Source organism: Microcebus murinus, chromosome 6 (assembly GCF_040939455.1).
Source record: "Microcebus murinus isolate Inina chromosome 6, M.murinus_Inina_mat1.0, whole genome shotgun sequence".
In the NCBI taxonomy this organism is placed as follows: Eukaryota; Metazoa; Chordata; class Mammalia; order Primates; family Cheirogaleidae; genus Microcebus; species Microcebus murinus.
Genome location: NC_134109.1, coordinates 104,899,752 through 104,920,956, shown reverse-complemented (window position 1 = coordinate 104,920,956; position 21,205 = coordinate 104,899,752). Strand labels below are relative to the sequence as shown.

The 21,205-nt window shown below is 52.6% G+C and overlaps 1 long non-coding RNA gene across 1 annotated transcript; it reads left to right on the top strand.

The window, feature by feature from the left end:
• Nucleotides 1–2,605: 2,605 nt before the first annotated feature.
• LOC142871403 (uncharacterized) lies at nucleotides 2,606–3,899 on the top strand. Its single transcript, XR_012919652.1, has 3 exons — nucleotides 2,606–2,692; nucleotides 3,430–3,537; nucleotides 3,815–3,899. It is a non-coding gene; the product is annotated as an uncharacterized LOC142871403 (long non-coding RNA).
• The last annotated feature ends 17,306 nt before the right edge of the window (nucleotides 3,900–21,205 follow it).

Here is a 21,205-nt window from a genome sequence, read left to right as displayed (position 1 = left end):
AGGCTGCAGGGCCACCCCGGCTACACAGGGTGACTGCAGCGTGAAGCCTGCCCAGCCCAGAGGGGCATTTGCAGATCAGTCCCTGGGAGTCATTTGGTGTCACTCCTTTCGTTCTTTGTCAAAGGAGTCAAGTTTGGTGACAATCCTATCATTCATTTTATCATGGCCGTAGGAAGGTGCGCGGGAACAAAGTATGCACAAACAGCTGCTTTGAGCCCCGTGGATAAATAGTCCTGGCCGCCATGGCCCAGCACCTCTGTCACTTTTGATAGAAAGCTCTCGAAGTCTCGGTTTCCCCACCCATAAAATGAAAGAGTTGCACTTTATTGTTTTAAGGTCCCTTCTAGAGCCAGTACTTGTTGGTATAAGAAAACAACAGATCTTTCAAGACGTAGGGGGAAGAGCCCCCCAGGTTGAGTGGGGGTGGACGGTGGGGCCTGGCTGGACCTCCTGCGTCTCCGTGCCCCACACTCCTGACTGTCGCTTGGGAGTCCCTAACCCGTAGCCTGCTCTGACGCTACTCACGAGGACACGGCTCCCACAGTGCCTACACCCCTCCCTGTAACCGGGCTTCGGCACTGCCATCCCCCGGCGACACGTGGCTTCCTGCGGGAGCTGCGGCTGTGCCAGCCAGGGCTCCCAGAGAAACAGAACAGTGGGCGACAGCACACACACACACACACACACGCACTCTTACATGCATGTACACTTGTATGCATGTGTGTATGTACAGAGACACAGTCAGATTCATTTGAAGGCACCAGTTTGCACAGCTGTGGAGCTGGCACGTGCGAAGTCCACGGGGCAGCAGGCTGGACCCCCAGGCTGGGTTCTACGTTGCAGTCTTGAGGAGAAATTCCTCTTTTGGGGGGAAACCCTCAATCTTTGCTCTTACGGCCTTCAACTGATTGGCCGAGGCCCACTCATACTATGGAGGATAACCTGCTTTCCCGACTTAAGTGCTAACCTCATCTAAAAAATACCCCCGCCACAGTGTGTAGACGGGTGTTCGACAACAGGACCAGCCGCCGTAGCCTATGCGAGTTGCCGTGTGAAATTACCCATCACACTCCTTCCCGTTTGCCTTTGCGAGCCCACTGGGCACCTAGCGGGGACTGCCTGGCCCACAGGACCGGTCAATTTTGAGAGGAGACATAATGGGAGGTCTTACGTGTGCCCTGGCGTGTCTTGATTTCTCTCCTCTCTTCATACCTTTTCGTTTTTAATAACCCAGGTTTTCTGGGCCCAAAGACTCAGCCTCACTCAGCACCATATCGGGCTCAAACCTTGACTGCGTCCAGGGCGCTGCAGAAAGGGTGCGGCCTTGGAGGTGCAAGAGAAGCTTCCCCTCCGCCCTCTGAAGACCCCGGAAAGTGGCCTTCCCCCAGGCAGGCGCGCGGGGGAAAGCGCACACGCAGGCTCAACACGCGTGGCCCCGGAGACCAGGAGCGTGATCACGCGACGCCCCGCGAAGGCCAGAGCCTCGCGCGCCCTTCTGCATCAGAGAAGGGGAGCTGGAAGAAAGATGGCCATGTTTAGGGGCAGTACGTGATGTTTAGGGGGATGACCGGCCCAGTGCTCAGACAACGACTGGTGACTAAGTCCCTTTGAGAACTGACAATGATCTGGGACAAAGTTCATGTGAGCTGTAGGCGTGGTGTTTAATTTTCAGTCTCTTCCTCTGTTGTATGAGTTTCAATCTTCTCTGCTTAATGAGATTGGGGTGGGGGGGTCCGGGGCAATTTTGGTGCTCTGGGTGGGTGAGGGAACTTCAGAGGCCGCCTCACCTGTGCCTCGGGAGAGGCGGGACGCAGGGAGGGGAGGCGGAGAGGTCACACGGACCTTGAGGCGGCTGCTGCAGCTCGGGCGGCAAAGCGCCACACCTGGGGCGTCGTTTTCGGAGCCGGGACAGAGGCGATGGCCTGGGCTCGAGGCCAGGCTCTGCCGTGTGGCAGCAAGGAGTCACGTCCCTGGTCCTAGCGGCGGCGCCACGTGGCGGGACGTGGAGGCTGCGCGGGGACCAGGCACACGCCGTGCCCCCGCGCGGTGCCTGCCGCGGAGGCGGCCTCCCGCCACTTCAGTAACGATGATTTTATTGCTTTTTTCCACACAATTAAAACTCACTAATTCAGACCTATCAAAGAGGGCAGTCAATGGCTGGAAAGTCCACATTAAAAAATAATTCTAAAATAATGTAGTTTTATTACTTTAAAATATATTGCTCAATCCAGGCTAATAAAGTTGCGCAGCGCGCCCTCGGGGATTTACGTTAATGAACAAATAAGGACAGTCTGAGGTTAGCCCGTCAGTTACTGGCGTGCAGAAGGGCGTCGCACAGAGTGCTGGCGAACGCCTCCACACGGCGCGCTGTCCTCCGTGCGTCAGCCGTTTCCCCTGCCATCCTGTCAACGCGCATGCTCAGTCCACAGCTCCCGACCGAGGGCTGCAGGCCGAGCGTGCGGGACGGAGGGGTCTGCTGGGCGGGGACTGAGCGCCAGTTCACTCGGTCGTCACCCTGCACGCTCACTTTCCACACAAGCCTGTTTCGGGCGCCCACCTTGGCCTGTAGCTCCCAGACATGGAACTGCCTCTGTCAACAGCAAAGAGGCTGTACTTAGGAGCTCGGGCTCTGGACTCAGACACATCTGGGTTCAAATCCCAGCCCTGGCTCTTGCAAGCTGTGTGGCCTTGGGTAAGCCTCTTACCTTCTCTGAGGCGCAGTAAGTGGGGATAAGAGGACCTCCAGGACAGGTTTCCTATGGGATTAAGTTAGGTGGTACAGCTAAAGTCCCTGAAATACACGGAACAGCAGTGACCGGCAGGGACAGGGGCGGCCCTCCTGTAGTCAGGGCTGCGTCTCGAGAGCCAGAAAGGCCCGAGCGGGGCCCTAAGGAGGCTCTGGGGCGTGGGGGGCACTAAATTATTATTCTTGGTGCTGGACCAGGGCTTGGGGAGTGATGAAGTCGCCCATACGTAGACTATGATTTCAAGGCAGGAGCCCGGGAATTATTGTCATTATTATTATTAGCTGCAGAAATGACGATTTATGCTTTATGAGAGCCCTCCAGCTCCTCTCAAGAGCTCCACCGAGACACTTTATATTTGAGGAAGGTCACGCAAGGGCCACGGTGTTTGTTCCCCGGGGCATTCCGAGCCTGCGTGGGTTCACGTCAGAGAGCCACGTGCTCAGAATTGGCTCAGCCCCCGCAGGGAGGCTTCGCCTGGTGCAGGTCTGGGTGAAGCCGATTCCACTCGGCGTCGGGGTGGAGAACCCCCGTGGAAGGGGCCACTCGTGGCGATCCCGGGAACATGGCGTCAGCGCTCTAGGAAGCACTGAACTCGGGCAGGGGCTGGCTTTGCGATGGCCTGACTTCCCCCACTGCCGCCGGCGCGTGAGGTCAGACTGTTGCCCCCACCCCAATTTCTCAGAGGAGGGAGCAGAGTCCCAGAGGCAAGGGGCACCTGCTCAGTGTCACCAAGCTGGTATGAGCACAGCGTGTCGGCCTCCAAAAGATGTTCTCGCCTCGACTGTCTCAGGTTAGACAAAGGCCCCCAGCCCTTCCCGGAGACCCCCAGGGCAAAGTTCTGTCACCTCCTTTGGATACCCCTAACAATTCACCTGCCTCTCTCTGAGCCCCCTCCCTCCCTTCCTTGAATTCCGGTCACACTCACATATGTCACAGCTCCCCCAGCAGGACAGGCACTGAATGTGGTCTGACTTTGACTCCGTGGGGCCCAACACAAGGCCTGGCCCTCAAGAAGGCACTTAATACACATATTTGTCTACCGAATTATTAATAATTATTTCCCACAGGGCCCTGGGAGACACTTTGTACATGTTCGCCTCTGCCAGGTGACCCAACTGTAATCACGGCCACCTAAAAGTGGAAGGAGAGGCTGCACCGAGTTGGGGCAACCCCAGGGACTGGTGACATTCCCTGGGTCTCCCCCGCCAGCCCCGGTGTCACGCGCCAAGAAAGGAGGGGACACAGCCGTGGAACAGGATTCTGAACACCGTTTACTTGTGCCGGCCAAAATGTGTTTCCACTCCTTGCAATAAGAGAGGCTGAACGGAAGCCCTTCTCCAGGGAGCAGGCCCCAGTTCAGAAGGAGGGTCCTATGCGAACTGACTTTTCCTCGCTTTTTCCGGACCAAGACCCCCACCTGGGCGCCTTGCCTGCGGGTCCCAAGCAGAGGAGCAGGACCAGTGGTGTGACTGCCCCGCTTGACGCCCAGGACACATCTTTAAAAAAAAAAAACTCAGCCCTCTTCTGTAAGACAAGAGTATTTTCTATAAAAATCATGCAATGAGCAATGATAACATGAGTACAGTGGCATTTCTTCAGAATTTTCATTAGTGGCACATGATTTTAATGGCATTCCATATTTTTAAACACATTCAGGCGTTGTTTCAATTGCCTCTTCTTTTACTCCTTTCATTTTTTGTTGGTAAGCACCGCTAAGTTCATGTTGGTACAGGTGCCCCACTTCAAATTTCTTTAGAAATTCAGAAGAATTATGAAAAAAATTGCTGGTTTCACAATAGTGCAAGGCACTGCAAGTTACTCCAAGTTCCTACAGAACCACAAAGCACAATTATTTACACAAGTGTTTTCAGATACACCTATCAGTTTGAACTTTGATCCTTTGGTTACAGTATGATATAATAATAATTTATGTAAATAATTATCCAATAACCAATGAGAGGATTTTAATAAACACAAAATGTCAGCAAAAGGTATGATTTATTAATAAATCCATTGTCTGGATTATGTTGTCACTTTAAAACAAAAAGTAAGTTTCAATTTTAAAAGCGTTATTGGAATTCAGTAAAACGTTTCAAGCATGAACTAAATTAGACGCTTACTAAACAAGAATATTATGCTTCACAGTTCACACTCTGTTTCATTCTTTTAAATTTTAAATAAAAATGAACTCCAATGGTCACCCAGAATGGCTTAGGTAACTCGACTTACTTTTTTCATCTTTTACAATCACTGTGCTATCATTGCTCCTTCTGAATCTACAATTTAAATGCAAGCATATGTCAGACTAGATACCAGACACAAACTGTACCCCAAAAGAATATGATTTTAGACATTGCACCCCACCTAAAGGTACAGTTCTTTTCCCTGAGAAAGTTACTGTCGAAATGAACGCCTACAGGTGGGTCTGTCTTTCAGGAGCCAATTCTATAACTAGTAGTTCTCCAAAGTCACTTCCATGCAAAATGAAATGTTTATTAAAGGATAAGTAATAAAACTGTCCTAACGTGAAACTTATATATTTATTATCATTAAGCTCCGCAGTACTACAACAATTGTCTACACTTTGGGCCAAGGAAAGATTTTTCATAGAGGAGAATCTTCCCAATGCCATTGTTTACAAATGCCAGTGTATGATGGCAGTGAAAGCACTCAGGTTCCATTCAAACTTGCTGTTTTTTTAAGACTTCTCTACACCTGCTCACTGCCTGTACAGGGGGGACCACTGCCACCTCCCCACCCTTAGCATACAGGTCAAGACACCCTAAATGAAGCCCCCAAAGGTGTCCTTCAGAGCTGGCTAACAGGAAACATGGAGTGTTTTTCCTTCATAGACAACGAGAAGCAGGTGACTGATTATGTTGCACTTGTTGCTTTGCACAAAGCCGTATTTATAGCTCACCCTGTGGGATCTTCTGGCTTTTAAATTTCTCCCCTTGGTGTCAGCCTAAAGTATACCTTTCCTTTCCCAATTTGCAGCTAACTCGGTCTTTCAAAGGCTTCTAAATGACCTTCCACGGTCTAATTAACTTATAGAATCCTTTCGTTTAATTTATTTTCTTTTGAATTGCAGTGGCTTTAGGTGGGCACAAAACTTCCAGTTGACCCCAGTCCCCACCACTCCCCAAGCACTGCCCTGGGGACTATTTCTTTCCTATCCACTCTGTTGCTTAGACCCTGAAAGCATTTGCGTTTTCAACCCATGTATGTTTTTTCCTGTTTGGAGATTCTTGTAAGCCACCTGAACTCCCTTCTGGAGTGCATGGGGACTCGGTCCAGTTCAGTTTGGTGTAAGTGCCACAACGGTGACCACGGGTGCCAGGGCACTCACGTTAGCCGGTGCCGACTTTGTGCCCAGCACTGCACCAAGCTCCTCTGCGTCCTCTCATTTAACCCCTCCGCAACCGGGAGAGGAAGGTGTCTGCCTCGTTTCTTAGGAGGGATCAGAGGCTCCAAGGAGTTAAGTGCCCCGTCCCAGGTCACACAGCCTCTCGGTGACAGAACCAGGATGGAGACCCAGGTGTGTCTGGGCCCCGAGGCATGAGGGAGGAGGCCTGCTGGAGTTCTCTGCAGGGGAGCAGCAAGGCCCCCGTGGAGGAAGTCACCTGCCACCGTCCTGCTTCCCTGCTTGGGCTCCGCACACAGCTCCGGCAAGACATCACTGGGAGGCTGGGTGACACCTGCCACCAGGCCACTTCTAGGCAACCTGAACAGCCTCTCAGGCCTTGTCCTCAAAGGAACACGTGCCCGGTTTCATGCTCTGCTGTGGCCATCTTGAAATTCTTAATCATTTTTGAACAAGGCGGTCATAGAATTTCATTCTTATACCGGGCCCTGCATATTCTGTGCTCTGTCCCGATCCCAGGGCTGTGGGGTTCTTGGAAGGACAGGACGGATGCAAGAAGTGAAAGGAGTGTGCACACTGTGTAGAGTCTCCACAGTTCTAAAGGATGAGGACTTCTGTCTCAACCTCCCTACCCCAGTGCCCGCCAGCCAGGACCCTGGCAAACTGAGGCCTTTGGGGTTCTCTTGGCCCTCTTTCTACCCCTGTTCCCTTTGCCCCCTCTGGTGGCCACATACGACCAGAGGTCACCACACAGCCAGTCACCCCTCCCAAAGACACCGTCTTCCTTTATACACCCCCCCAACAACCGCCCCTCGCCCCAGCCCCCGACCCAGAAGGGGTTCTGGGACAGAGAGCTCACGGCGCCGTGCTCACTTTGACCACCCCTCCCCCCACCCCAGCTGTGAAGTCGGTTACTCTGGGTCTCCGGTGCAGGTGGGAGGGCCGCGTCTGCCGCAGCTTCTGCCTCGTGCCGGGTGCTTCCCAGCCCTCCGGCTCTCCTCCCCACACAAGCCCAGCGAGGGAGGACTCACTGCCCATATTGCAAACGGTTCCCCGCGTACGCCAAAGCACCATCCTAAAATTTCACGAGAGAAAGGAACAGAGATGGATATAAAATGCAAAGCTGTGTGATTGCAACGTCCGTGTCACCTCCACGTCAGCCCCAGGGTCTGATCCAGCCTCTCGGCAACCACCACCACACCTAGACCGACAGGTGACACTGGAGAGGCGGCCCGCCCTCCGCCAGGCTGCCCTGCCATGCATGGCGCCATGGATTTGCAGAGGACACTGTGCACCCGGCAAAGGCTTCTGGAGTCACCGCCCACGGCCCCGCTCTTCCTCGCAGCCCCCGAGCGGCCAGAGCCTTTGGCTTCACTGCTCCCAGGCTGCCTGGGCTCCGCTCTGGACAGTCGCCACAGCAACCAGGGCAGGCTCTGCAGCTGCCGCGCAAGGACTCGGCAAATATTGACCAAGCACTGTGCTAGCAATAGTGGGGAGATGCAGCGGCTCCGCTCAACAGCCCAGCTTCAAAACGTTTTTAGGAATAAATACCCTAAAAAAAAAAAAAAAGGGAGAAGGAAATATCTGTAACTCCTTTATTTCTTTCTTTATTACTTTCTCCTCCTGGAAGCCATGAGGTAGGAAAAATACTGTAGTTTTTACATGCGCAGACTTTGGAGCCAGAGTGTTTTGGGTTCGAATCCCAGCACGGCCACTACGAGCTACGTGACTTTATGCAAACCACACTCCTCTCCAAGCCTTAGTTTCCCCTTCACAGCGTGAGAATGCTTGCCGCTGCCCACCTCCGAGGGTTTCTTAAGGCTGGCATGAGCTAATGTATAACAAAGAGCTTTGTTGACTGTGCAAATGTTAGGTTGTTCTTTCAATAAACATTTATTAAGCACTTACTCTAAGCCAAACCCTGAGTTAGGCATTAGAGCCTCTGAAATGTAAACGTCCTGGGTTCATTGGGATTCACTCTTTTTTCTTTAGGTGAAATTCACATAACATAAAATTAACCATTTTAAAGTGAACGATTCCGTGGCATTTAGTGCATTCACAATGTTAGGCAATTAACGCCTCCATCAAGTTCCAAAACGTTTTCATTGCCCCAAAAGAAAAGCGCCCATCAAGCGTGACCCTCTTCTTAAGATATCTTTTCTCTTGCTCTGTGTCCTCTCCTTTTTAGGAGTTGATGTCACAGGCTTGATAGTGTCCTCACGTCCCTCTGATCGCCCCTGAGTGCCAGCCAGTCCCTACACCCAAGCTCAAGCTTCCCAAGTTGAAACTCTGCTTCCTTTGCCAGCACTGGGGAAAACAGCCCCGAGCCTGCCATTTTTAATTACATCAGGGCTGGATGAGCAGGTAATCGCTGTGCATTTCAGTAAATTACCTCTCATAAAGGGGCCATCATGTTTGCTCATATGCCCTTCTTTCCTGGAATCGGCTCCCCGTCTGCCGACACCGTGTCTTCCCAGCAGCCTGTGCGCTTGGCCATTGTCCGCCTTGTCAAGCGGAGAGACAGTCGGGTGCAGCGGGAGGGGGCGGTACTTGGGCAAATATTGGACTTGGCCACACTTGCTGTTCGTATGAGGAACCCAATTGGTGTTATTGATTGACAGATTCGGGGACCAACTGTTTGGAAAGCTGAGCCCCCTCGGATTGGGCTAGGTGTTTCGGCAAACAGCCCTAATGCTGGGCAAACAGGGCTGCCGGAGAAGCGCCGGGCATGTTAGCAGAGCAAACCCCGCACTGAGCAAACAGCTTAGAAGAATGTGGCCACCTCCACGTGACCTCAGCGGAGGTATTGATCCCACCGGAGGAAGGAGAGGGGCCAAGTGGGGAACAGAGAGATACAAACCCAGGCAGAATGTAAATGTTATCTTTAAGCTGCGGCTGTCAGGCCCTAATGGGCATCTGTTTGGAATTTGTCTTTTTGCAAATCTTTAAATCCAGGTCAGGGCCAGGCACAGAATTTAATAACAACTTTTCAGAGAGATCGAGCCTTGGGACTTATTTCATTCCCCATAAGCCCAACTGGGACTTTTCTGTTCTTCTCGAAGGCAGCTGCCTCGCGTGGAATCGTGCTGGGTGAAAGTCCTAAGCTAGGAAGAGATAAATCTGCTGAACATTGGTCAGAAGGCTACAGGAGAAAAGAAGAAAAGAAGAAAATCCGAAAATCCTTCCCCGACCCCTGAGCTGTCCGTGCCTGAGACCTGGTTCTGACTGGCTGGCCCTTCCGTCTTCCCCTCTCTGGGCCTCCACATGCTCATCTGTGAAGTGGACGCAGTCCCTGCCGGGCAGGCTCAGGCTCAGGCCAGACAAGCCCATGCCGGGGCAGGAGCACACTCTGCAGCCAGAAAACACTGTCCCAGTGTAAGGAGTGGAGCTATGTGCTGGGAGGCCCCGGGGACGCCCCTCTGACATCACCACGTCGCAGTGGGAGGGCGCCCGGCTGTGGTCGTATGGTGCTGGGCGATGACTATCTGAACCGGGGTGTCCTTTCCCAAAGCCGGATGGGGGAAGGGAATACATGCTGTTTGTGCATTCCTTGGAAAGTCTAAAGACCATATTCATGTTTGCTTGCCTTTTAATATTTTGGTAAAGAATAGGGTAAAAAATACTTGCCTTTAGTGTCCCAAATGAAGTGAGAGGACTGTGATTGGATGTCCCCACTGGTCCACAGTTCCTTCCTGAGGAAAGCCTGAGGCCGTGAACAGCATGCGATGCGTGAGCCCAGGATGTGACCTGGCACTGCACCTTACAGAACAAAGGACACTTAGAAACCCTTTGGCCATCTCTGCCTTTTGGCATCTGGTCTCACCGAGGGTAAGAATCAGAGGAGGCTGTGGCTCAGAGAAGGGGACATTTATTTTGATGGATCTTTAAGCAGGGGCTTAACAGAACAGCCACAGCTTAAGGGTTACATTCATGGAAGGATGTAGGCAAAGTGGGTAAGAGCTTGAGCTCCACAGCTGACTGCCTGCGGCAGAATCCCAGCTCCGCCATGCACTGTGTGGCCTTGGGCAAGTTACTCAACTGCTCTGAACTTTAACACTTCTCCCTGTGAAACAGACATAAAATACCACTGAAGGGACTGCCATAAAGACTAAATAGGGCACCAGTGTTGTCCCCTCCATGTGACGTGGCTCCCATGGCAAGCCCTCAGGAAATGTGGAGACTCTCAAAGTTATGTCTGTAACGTGGGCCGGACAGACCTGAAGGAGAGCAAGCTGTCATAGCCAGATGTGACTCTGGGGGATGCCATGTGGAAGCCACCAGCCTTCCCCAGAAGCCTGCCGTCAGGGCCTTGGGGCAGCAGAGGCTCCACCACGCACTTAGCTTCAAGCACGTGCCCTGTGAGGGCCGCCGACGGGCTTCCCCCGCGGGTGGACCACGCCAGGACCTCTTCTCCCGCCCGCCCGGCAGCCAGGCCTCGGCTCCAGGAGGAGGCTGGGGCTGTGGAGACGAAGTTCCCAGCGTAGAGCCGGGCTGGTGTATCCCCTCTGCTTACAGTGGGGGATGGACGCCAGAGAAAGGGAGGGACTTGCCCAAGGTCACAGAGGAGCAGCTGCACGGGTTTTGGGTGACAACATGGACACAGGCAGGTCAGGCTGGGTCTTCCAAGGCAAAACCAGTGACAGGTTGTCCGGGAGAAGCCCAAGCTTGCCTTAGACGTGGAGTGGATGGTGATCCAGTTCACCTCCCCTCGCCAAATAGTTATTGATGAGGGTTTCTGTACGACAGTTAGGAACAAGAAAGTAAATTGTCCCTGCATTGACACGCTTCCTCTCAACCTAATGGTTCACCCACCCTCACTGGAAATGCCTGTCTCAACAAGGTTCTCTCAAAACCATTTGCTTTGTAAACAAGAGACAGACACACACACACAGGGGCCATTTATGAGTTGGGCTGAGTAGAGGTAATTATATTCCTCAAATCTGCATGGCCTAACATCTGGATAAGTACGGAAAATAGGCCTGGAAGATGAGGTATCAGTGATGCCCCCAAAAGGAGAAGTCTCTTAGCCCAGGTCTCACATCTGGTGAGGGTGGAGCTGCAGCCACCCTGCGTCCAGGGCCCAGGACACGCCCACCGCCCCACGTGGCCGCACGGAGCTCAGGAAGAGGCCCCCATCGGACCCCAGCCTTCCCTTCCTCCCCCCCTCCTCTCAGCTGCAAGGGACAGGAGCACGCAGGCTTGTTGCCATGAACCAAGAAGAAGTGGTCAAAAGGGGAGAACTTGTTAAATAAAATGACTGCTCTTTTCAAGTGTCAAAGAAGAATCCCGCTCCACCCCCACCCTGGAGGCAGGAAAACAGGTCACATGCACACCATGCCCCCTTTCCTGATCATCCCAGGGTTACAGACCCTGCTCTCACTTCTGCTGGGCAAAGACCTCCTTTCTCAGAAGAGAAGATGCCAGGCTGCTCTGCAGACCTGGCAGGTGGGGCAAAAGCAGGTGCCCCGCCACTGGAGCAAGCGTCCCTCCGGTGGAAGGCCTGGGGGCTGGCAGCCCAGCGAGCACGCACTTGGTAAGGAGGTTCTGGGCGCCTCAGCCCCAAAGTGGATTAAGGTGCAGGTAGAGACAGCTCAGAGTGGGTCTCTAATCCCACCTAATCCGCTTTGGGGCCGAGGAGCCCAGAAATCCCTTACCAAGTACCTGCTTCGCCTCACCTGCAGAGACTGCCCCCTTTGGAAGCCGAAGTCCCCAGGCTGTGAAGGAAGGCTGGCCCCTGATTCTGCAGCCGTCACATCCCCCAGCACATGCCACATTGCCGCCTTCCTTGCAATGGGGAAAGCGGTTCCCTCCTGCATTCCCACTTTCTCACCCGTCCTGCACTCACGGTTACCAACTGTTTACAGGAAAAACAATTAGACTGAGTCCCCTGATAGAAGGGTTAATTATTACAAGCCAGGAAAACAGGGAGTTATTGTACGCTGCCCCCATCTACCTGGGTACACAATAACTAGTGCTGCTTTTGAAACACCCAGGTTAGAGCTGGGTTTTCACTTGAGAAGCGTCAGCTAATTACAGCGATAATGTGAACCACACAACAGCATCAGCACGGCTGGTGAATCATTGAAAAGGCTGAGTGATTCTGAGAATGCTCAATTAATGATTCCCCCTGTGAAAATGCATCTCCACGCCCTCGCCCAGGTCTCCCCCATTATGTTAAAATCACAGTCCTCCCCGAAACCGCTGGACCTTCCACACACACGTTAATGCTCCGCTGTTACTTTCTTGCCATTCTGAATAATTTTGGAACAGGGGGCCCCAGCATTGTCATTTCGCTCAGAGACCTGCAAATCTTGTTGCCAGTCTTGGGCCAGGCTCTTAAGGAAAGGTGATGCCGATAGAAAGGGAGACACGAGAATCCATACATCAAGCCCCTTTTCCCTCATTTGAGAAAAAACGCCCAATTCTTTCAAAATTCTAAGCAAGAGAAAGTCTGAGCTGCAGAGGTTTTTATTGTTGTTGTTTTTTGAGATAAGGGTTTTATTATATTAGAAATCCCTTTTGAGTAGGTCTGACCCTATCCTCTAAGCTACCCCCTCTCCTCCGGGGCATCCACGGGTGGAAAAACTCCTTTCTGACCGGCCGCCTCTGCAACCTGAGGTCAAGGTCGGGGGAGAATCCCAGCTCTGCCCTGAGACAGCAGGGAGGTCAGGCTCCTTGCAACAGTTTCCCCTGTGTACAATGAAAGGGGTTGAGGATGGGGGGCAGGAGGAACTAACTCAGCCTCCCCCAACCTGTTTGTCAGTTGTTCAGAAGGATTTGCCCAGTGACGGTCTCTATGGCAAAAAAAAAAAAAAAAAAAAAAAAGTTTCGGAACTTCTGGGTCACATAAAATTAACTTTCTGAACTGGAGGACTTCTCATTTCTTAGAACCTTTAAAGCGTTATCAGGACTTGTGAGTCTCCAAGCCTGGTCCGATGGCACTGTCTGAGCTTATTCTAACAATCCGCCCACACAGGGGAGTGTTTGTCACTGGGCTGATGAGGTGTGGAGTCACTGCCTCTCACCTGCAAAGGTCATTGCAAAGCTCTGGAGGGACCCCAACAAAGCGACCACCTGCTCATATATTTGTGTAAAATTTGCCGAAGTAAGATACTGCTGTATCCATATTCTTAAAAAAAAAAAAAGCCCCTAAAATTGCATGAGCTTTGGATTCACAAAATGTACACCTCCTCTGCACCCATTTCCACATCTGGAGGTGCCACCTTACAATCATGCCAAACATCTTAAAATGCACCCACATTCCCCATTTAATATAACTTATAAATAACTGTAGGAGTTGAGTCGGAGCTGGCATAATGTCATTTGCTTAGGAGATTTTTAATTAAACATTCTTTCATATTGGTTTTGCTCAGTTGCAAGGAATTTTAATTTTGGAAGCAATACTTCTAAAATTTCCATGGCACAATCATTTTTTTAGGCCCTGGGAAAGCCTGTGGGCCCTCAGGACCGGCGCTGCCATGCAAGATGGGTAAGATGGTGCTGCACTGGGCCAGCCTCTACAGTCTGAGAAACGCTAGACTCACAGCGCTGTACCGATTGTTTTCACAGTCGTTTCCAATGCAGCGGAAATGTCCATTTAATGTCTAGTTCAGACTAAAGAGAGACTGGAGTGGTGGGGAGAGCTGAGATTACAGAAATTAAACTTTTATTATTTTCAAGAAACAGCAGGTTTCCTTGAACTAGGTTAACAAGGTGTTATCTAACAAGACCCTGGGGGGCCGATTTAACAGGTTAGGACAAGATCGTTGTGTAATTAGCTTACCAACTCTGCGTATGTAAATGAAGGCTTTTAAAGTCCTTAGAAAAGCCAGCTCTTAAGTAATTCAGCTGTTTCCCGGGGTTGCTCTTCATTCTGTCCAGCGTGGACACTTCTTCCCTTAATAAAGCATTTATGGAAGCCCGTCTCGGTGCAGGGCACCGTGCCTCGGGATTGCTGTAGGACCAGACGCGGTCCCTGCCCTCCACCAGCCTCCTGTGCATTGCAGGCTAGCGCACTTTTTCTATAAAGGGCCAGACAGTAACTACTTTGGTTGTGCTGGCCGTCTCCGTTGCAATGACCCAACTCTGCCCTTCTAGCACAGAAGCAGCCGTGGGCCGCAATGAGTAAACAAATGAGTATGGCCACATTCCAATAACATTTTATTTACAAAACCTACATGGGCCATAGTTTGCCAACCCCTGGTCTAAAAAGAGAGACAGAAATACAAAGAATTTACCATGCAAAGGTATAAACTTAAGCAATAATGGAAACGCTAGGATTCAGAGGGGAGAGAGCAATTGATCCCCAGGGAGGACAGAAGCCTCCTGGAAGAGGTGGCTGAGCAGATGGAGCAGCTGCCCCGCGGTGGAGGCCTGTGTTGTTTCCCGGTTGCTTTGTACTTATCTGTTCTTCCTCCCCAGGGCAGCCAAGGGCCTTAGCTTGTGTCCTTCACGAGGCCTAGCTAAAATGCGAGGGTAAGTCCTGCCTACAAAATCACAGATTCTGAGTCAACATCCAGTCAAATAAAGTTGATGCTGTAAGAGCAAAGCCCTGACATCGGGCTCTCACCCAGCCTTCAGATAACCATTTCTTGTTTGGAGAACCACGGTGCCTTTGAGGGGAATCAGACAATGTAATCTCCTCCTGCACACAACCTCTGCTCCAACTCCTTTATTGTTCTTCCAGACACTTTCTCTTTGCATTTTCAATATCCAAATGCCATTTAGTTTATTGAGGCTTGTTTGCTCAGGGCTGGGCAAATAAAAGAACAAAGGAGGCTGTGAGCATCACCCAGCCTTTACTATCACCGCTCTCAAGGTGAGCCGAGCAGCCCTCAGCACCAATCCCCTTAACAGGCCGGGAGCCAAGGTTGCTTGCCATGCGGGCTATAAAGATGGGATGGGAGACAAGGCACTTTCTGAAAGGATTCCTGATAGCATATCTCCGGCTCCACCAGAAACCAGGAAAATGATGACACCCTGGCAGTAACAGCAGGTAAATGAATTACTCGCCCAGTAAGCGGATAGAGCCGAGAAAGGCAAGACACAGAGGTTGCTGGGTCAGAGGTCACACCGGAAGATGGCTTAGTGGATTCAGGCCCTCCTTCCTCTCCATCAGCACCCCTCCAAAGCCTCCCAAATCGATATCCAATCTACCTGTGCCACCCAGACAGGTGCCACCCCGAAGCCCCTTCTCCAGAGACCCTCAGTGGCCCCCGCTGCCCATCATTCCTGACGTTCACCTGGGGGGGGGGCAATGCTCCTGAGTCCCTCGACACTTGTATGACTCCCCGGAAGCTAGAGGAGAACAAATCAGAGAAGGCTGGCTCCAAAATGTTACTCTTCTCAGTATGTGAAAGACAGCTAGCACCTGTAAGCCCCCTGCTCCTCCCCTGCAAGCTCTCTCTGGCCACCGTCCGACTTCTAGGAGGGACCCCAGCGCTCTGCCCACTCGAGCACCCGGACGCCGGGAGGGCAGCTGCTGAGAAAGCCGCGGCACAGCGGACAGGGTCCACTGCACGGGGGCTGCGGACCGCCGCTGACCTGTGTGAATCGCCACCAACAAAGAGCCCGTCTCTTAGAACGAGCCAAGGAAGAAAAAGAAGAGGGAGGCAGAGTGGAGACTTAGATCCTTCATTCCCAGCCCCCGGGAATCTTTTGAGTCAGTGGCCCCAGAACGAATGGAGTCTGCCTTTGAGGAATATTTAAACAAACAAGCAAGAGCCCTCCAGAGGTGCTGGCAGCAATCTGCCAGGTGCACCTTGGTGGGAAGGTCCAGGCAGCGGGATTCCTGGGGCAGAGCAGGAGCACCGAGTGCCCCGTCTGGGGCTCTCGCAGGTGGAGTCAGCCCCTCGTCACTGGCTTCTCAGCAAGGAGGGTGCAAAGGCCAAGCACTGGCGTCCACTTGACCTCCTCGAACAGACCCTCCGAGGCGCCGGAGCAGGAGAAGGTGTCTGCCTCTGCAGGTGCCGCGCAGTCCTACCGTCTGGCCAAGTCCCTTTCCCAACAGAACAGCAGCCCTTCCTGTGACAGAACGCAGCGGGCGCACAGGTTTATGGTCAGGCACTCGGGGTCCTAGGAACACGCTCGCTCGGGAAAGGTGGGTGTCGAGAGGGGGTCATAACTGAACGTGGTCATAGGGACCCCGGGGACCCCGTCTGTCTGCGTGGCTACACGCGGCTCTCGCTCCACCAGCACTGTCCCCTGGCCTTCTCGTCTTCCCGAGGCCTGAGAGCCACCGTCTGCTTCCTCAGAGCTTCTGTGGTCTCCGGGCTGTGGCCCGCCTCTACCCCCAGGTAACATCAGATCTGCCTGCGATTCCACCTGCCTCGTTCTCGCCGACTTTCTCAACCCCACTTCCCGAGAGACTGAATCTGCTTGGCCCATGTTTTTATGCCAAGCCACATGCTAAGTCACCGGTCACTCTGTGGATTGATGTCCAGGGAGCAGGTTCCCTGCTCTACACTGGTCACTGGGCGGATACAGTCGGTCGCAGGCCGGCTGGGGGCGGGCGCCGAGAATGGGCCTTTCCCCTAGAAAGGGTCTAACAGACTGAGTTTCAACTCACCTGATGGAAAACCCCAGCTCCACCCTCTCCCAGATGAGTCACTAAAACTCCCTGAGCTGCGGTTTTCTCATCTGCGAATGAGGAGCTGTCTCTGAGCGGCCCCCAGCTTCAAACCCAGAGACAAGACGTGGAGAGTCGCGAAGGAGCAGCTGCAGGGCACCCAGCCGAAGGGGAGAGTTCCTCTCTCATGCAGCAGCGGGCAGGGTGGTGGCATTCTGCAGGAAAACCTCCCTGGGACTATCTTCCCACTTCCTCCCCACCTTCCCGGAGGTCACCAACCCCTCCTTCACGCTCTGGCTCCAGGCTACCTCTTCCAGGAAGCCCTCCCCAGTCCCCGGCTCTCCGGGCCCCCTCAGAGAGCCCCACCCTGCTTTCAGGCAGGAGCGCAATGTCAGATGTAATAATACCCTGTCCAACCCCACAGGCTCATTATCCCACATGCGTTCATTATCTCCCCAGAGGGTGCGCTCGCTGGCTAAAAACCATGCCTTCACTTTTAACCCCCTAATGCACTGTGCAGGGCTGTGCAAACAGCAGGTGCCCAACAAATACTTGCTGATATACATTTCAAGGATATAAAAAGGGCCCACGCCAAGCTTCCTCCTCTTTTCAAAGAAGACATGACCATAATCATACCCAGTACCCGTAAGGCATTGTATACTTGGCAGAGACTTGCTACATTCATTACCTCAATTATGTCACAACCCAAAGAGGTGGGTGGAATTCCTCCCACAGCACAGATGCGAATACTGCCTGAGAGCACAGCTAGTGAGAGGCAGAGTTGTGATCTGAACCCAGGTCTTGCAACACCAAGCCCATTATTTTTTTCTGTCACGTGGGGCTGTGAGCTTTGAAAACCAAGGCAGGGTTCAAAGGGGTGGCCGCTAGTTTTGCTGCAGAAAAAAATGCAGCCAACGGGAAATAGGCAGCCCAGAGGCAGAAACCACAGAGAAGGCAGGCTGCCACTGGACTTTGAAGAATGGCACTTGGACAGGTAGCAGAAGGGGAGGCACAGAAGGAGTGGCCAGGAGTGAAGGGGGCAGGCAGAGGGCACCTGCAGGTGTAGCCGCATGGCTCGGGCTGGGAGCAAAGGGAAGAGATGAGCAGGGACAAAGCCTGAAGGAGCGATTTAGTGCCAAACTACAAGGGAGCCTGAAATCCCAGGCCAAGCATGGTGACAACAGGGTTTGCAGAGAGCAGAGGGTCAGTGGGAGCCGCTCACAAGTGACCACTTTGCAGGACTTGGTGAAGGACTAGCTGGGCACGGGGCAAGAAAGAATAAGCCAATGTCATTTTAAGCCCCCAAGCCAGAGAGATCACTAAAATGTAGGTCTCATTAACCGACATGGGGGTGGCAAAAATTGCCACTGATTTGGGCTAGGAAGGAAACAGGCAGTATCACACGATGTCAAGTTTAATAAGATCCTGTCTCCATGCCCTATCTCATTACTCCAAACATGTTCATTATCTCCCCGGATCATGTGCTGGCTGGCTTTTGGAAACGATGTTTTCTCTTTTATCCTCCACAGCTTCTTGTGCAGGACCGAGCCCATAGCGGGAACTCAATAAATACCAGTGGATATAAATTTCAAGACCATAAGATGGTCCTAAACCCCAGGGTCAGTGGAGGAGCATTTCAGAGAGATTAGATATCAACTCAATATTTTCCTAAAAGCACTTTGCAGTGGCGGCCAGAGGCAGCCAACAACGCCCAACAGTGAAATGCTGCCACTCAAGGTAGAGAGTGCCCCGTCACTCGAGGCATCCAAGCAGAAACCAGACAACCCATTGTCAGAGGCTCGTGGAAGGAATCCCTGCTCTGGGAGGGAGACCAGACAGAACAGCTCCCGCGGCCCTCCCTCTCCCAGACGCTATGGCTCAAAAACGCTGTGAATTTGATCTCCAGCTTCACCGGCATGTCCCATTCAGAAATAGCCAGGCTGGCTTAAAAAAGAAATCTCGATGCCTCTTTCTATTTCTTTCAAACCCTTTAAATGTCAAGTTCCAGACCACTGCTCTGCCTTGCCGGGTGGTTGGATACCAAGCCCATGAGCGCTGGGTTTAGAATAGCAGGCCTGGCGTGGCCAGAGGAGGAGTCTGACTTCATGCATTCCTAATGCACGTCTATTTTTACAGCCATGAGACACGGCGCCTTCCCTCGCTGTTCACATCAATATCTCACAGGGACGCTGACACAGGGCCATCTGTCCCTGCAGACGAGTTCTTTTGGGAGGGGAGGCAGAGAGAGCGGGAGGAGGAGAGATATGCATTTCTGTTCTAAGTCTGAAAATTGATTTGGGATATGAGAGCTCCCAGACTTGAGCTGGCCAGAAATGCCTTTTGCCAAACGCTGTTGGGGATAGAGCGTCTCATTTTTTCACCTCCTTCTGAAGTTTAGCACCATCGGTCGTCTACCCAAGCACTCATTCATTCCTCACTCGCTCGCTTGCCTGCGGTGCGCCGGCGCCGGCCAGCGTCCTTTCAACAAGCTTGCCTCGTCCGCGGCCAGGCCGGCCGTGCAGCAGGTGGGGGCGGGCGTGGAGGGAGCACAGACGAGGCGAGTCCTTTCTGAGCGCGTGCGATGCATCCAGGCCCGTGCCCCATCTGCAAGTCCAGCCCCTGAAACAAGTGTCCCTGTGTGTGATGCATCCGGACTCGAGGGCGAAAGAAGGAAGGACTTCCTGTGTGCTGGAACAAAAACAAGGGTCACAGGGCAATGGGGGCTCCGGACCAGTGTGGCTACGGACCCCAAACTTGGCCTGAGCCAGGCCTTCTGGGAGAGCCCCACAGTCTGGGAAAGGAGCCCCAGGAATGAGTCTCCATGAAAGAGCCGCACTGGGAGCGCCCCCATCCATGCTTGTTATGGACTCTGGCTCCCAAAGTCTCCGGGGGCCACTGCGCCTTTGCATCTCCCTCCTCTGATAATGACTGCATCCGCTCTTCCGTTGACACGCTGCTACCTGTCCCTCGTGATCCTGAGGGACGTGCCAATCACGCAACTCCACCTTCCCTCGATACTGGTCCGGTGCCAGGCCCAGCCAATCAGAATATCCCTCTGAAGGGGACCACAGTGACTCATTCTGGGAGGCACAAACGATCCTGGTGTGGCCGATTAGAGGCTGCCCTGGGACTTTTCTGCCGGAGCTAACAGGGAAGATGACCCGTCTCAATTGTTATTGCTAAATTCAGAGAATGTGAGTCCGAAACTGCCAGTCACCATCTTGCCTGCTCCATGGAAATGACCCACGTAGGGGATAAAGCAACTGGAGACCGGCGAAGCTAGGGAAAAGAGAGAAGTCTGATGAGTTCAACTGGCCCCTGGTTCCACCATGCAGAAACCAGTCCCTGGACTGGCTGTTGATGAGAGTCAGTAAACTCTTTTTCTGCCTCTCCGCAGACTAATTTGACTTGAACTTGTAAACAACAGTTTCCTCATTGATTGACACTTAGAGCTTCCTCGGCCAGGTGTGGCATTGAGAGTGGGACCCTGCCATCGCTGTGTTCACCCTCTGAGAATCTCCAAACCTGAACTAGGTCTGTACTGGTGCTGGGAGCAGCCACCAGGGCCCCTGGTCCAGCCCATTTCAGACCTGATCGGAGGAGCCACCCTCGAGAGCCAGCAGCTGCAGTCAGCTGAACATCTTTTTGGGCCCCAGCCACAGACGTCAGCTGTCCCTGACTTGGCAGGTCCTGGGGGGCTGCAGTTTCTAGATCAGTGAAGCATCTTCTGGCTTCAGGTAGCTGCCACTTTGTTCCGGCTCTGTGAACAGACTGGACTCACCCTTTGTAACTTTGGAAAATGTCCAGATGTTTGGAAGAAGGGGACCAAAGAGAGAGAGAGAGATGAGGCTCCCAGGGAATCTGAGCGTGTGGGGGCTTAAACCCTGCTCTTTGGGCCATTGTAGGAAGAGGCGTTATTTATACTCACATTATGAAGCTGGCAACCTCAGGTCTGCTAGCCACAAAGAAGGGGCCCACCAGCCTCCAGGCTAATAGATGGGCAGAGCTGACACCCGTTGAACCATCCCCCACCCCAACACGAGGCAAATTTAGGGGAGGGGGTAGATTGAAAGCCAGAGATGAAGACAAGACAGTCTTGCTCTGGAGGAGCCCATGGCCCCCAGTGAGGACACCCTTTTCTGAAAAGAAAACTACAATACAGCACGGTCTGAGGCACATTTTTTAAATTAAATTTCTTTTGTTGTAATAAAATATGCACAGTATAAAATTTATCATTGTTACAATTCATCAGCATTACGTAAAGTCCCAATGTCATGCAACCATCACTACTATTTCCAGAACTTTGTAATCACCCCACACTGAAACTCTGTGCCTGTTGAGTAGTGACTCCCCGGCCCCTCCCAGCCCCCAGTAGCCTCTGCTCTACTTTCTGTCTCTGCGAAGTTGCCTGTTCTAGGCACTTCATGTAAGTGGGATCATTCAATGTTTGTCCTTTTATGCCTGGCTTCTTTCACTTAGCATAATGTTTTCCAGGTTCATCCACATTGCAGCATGTGACAGGATGCC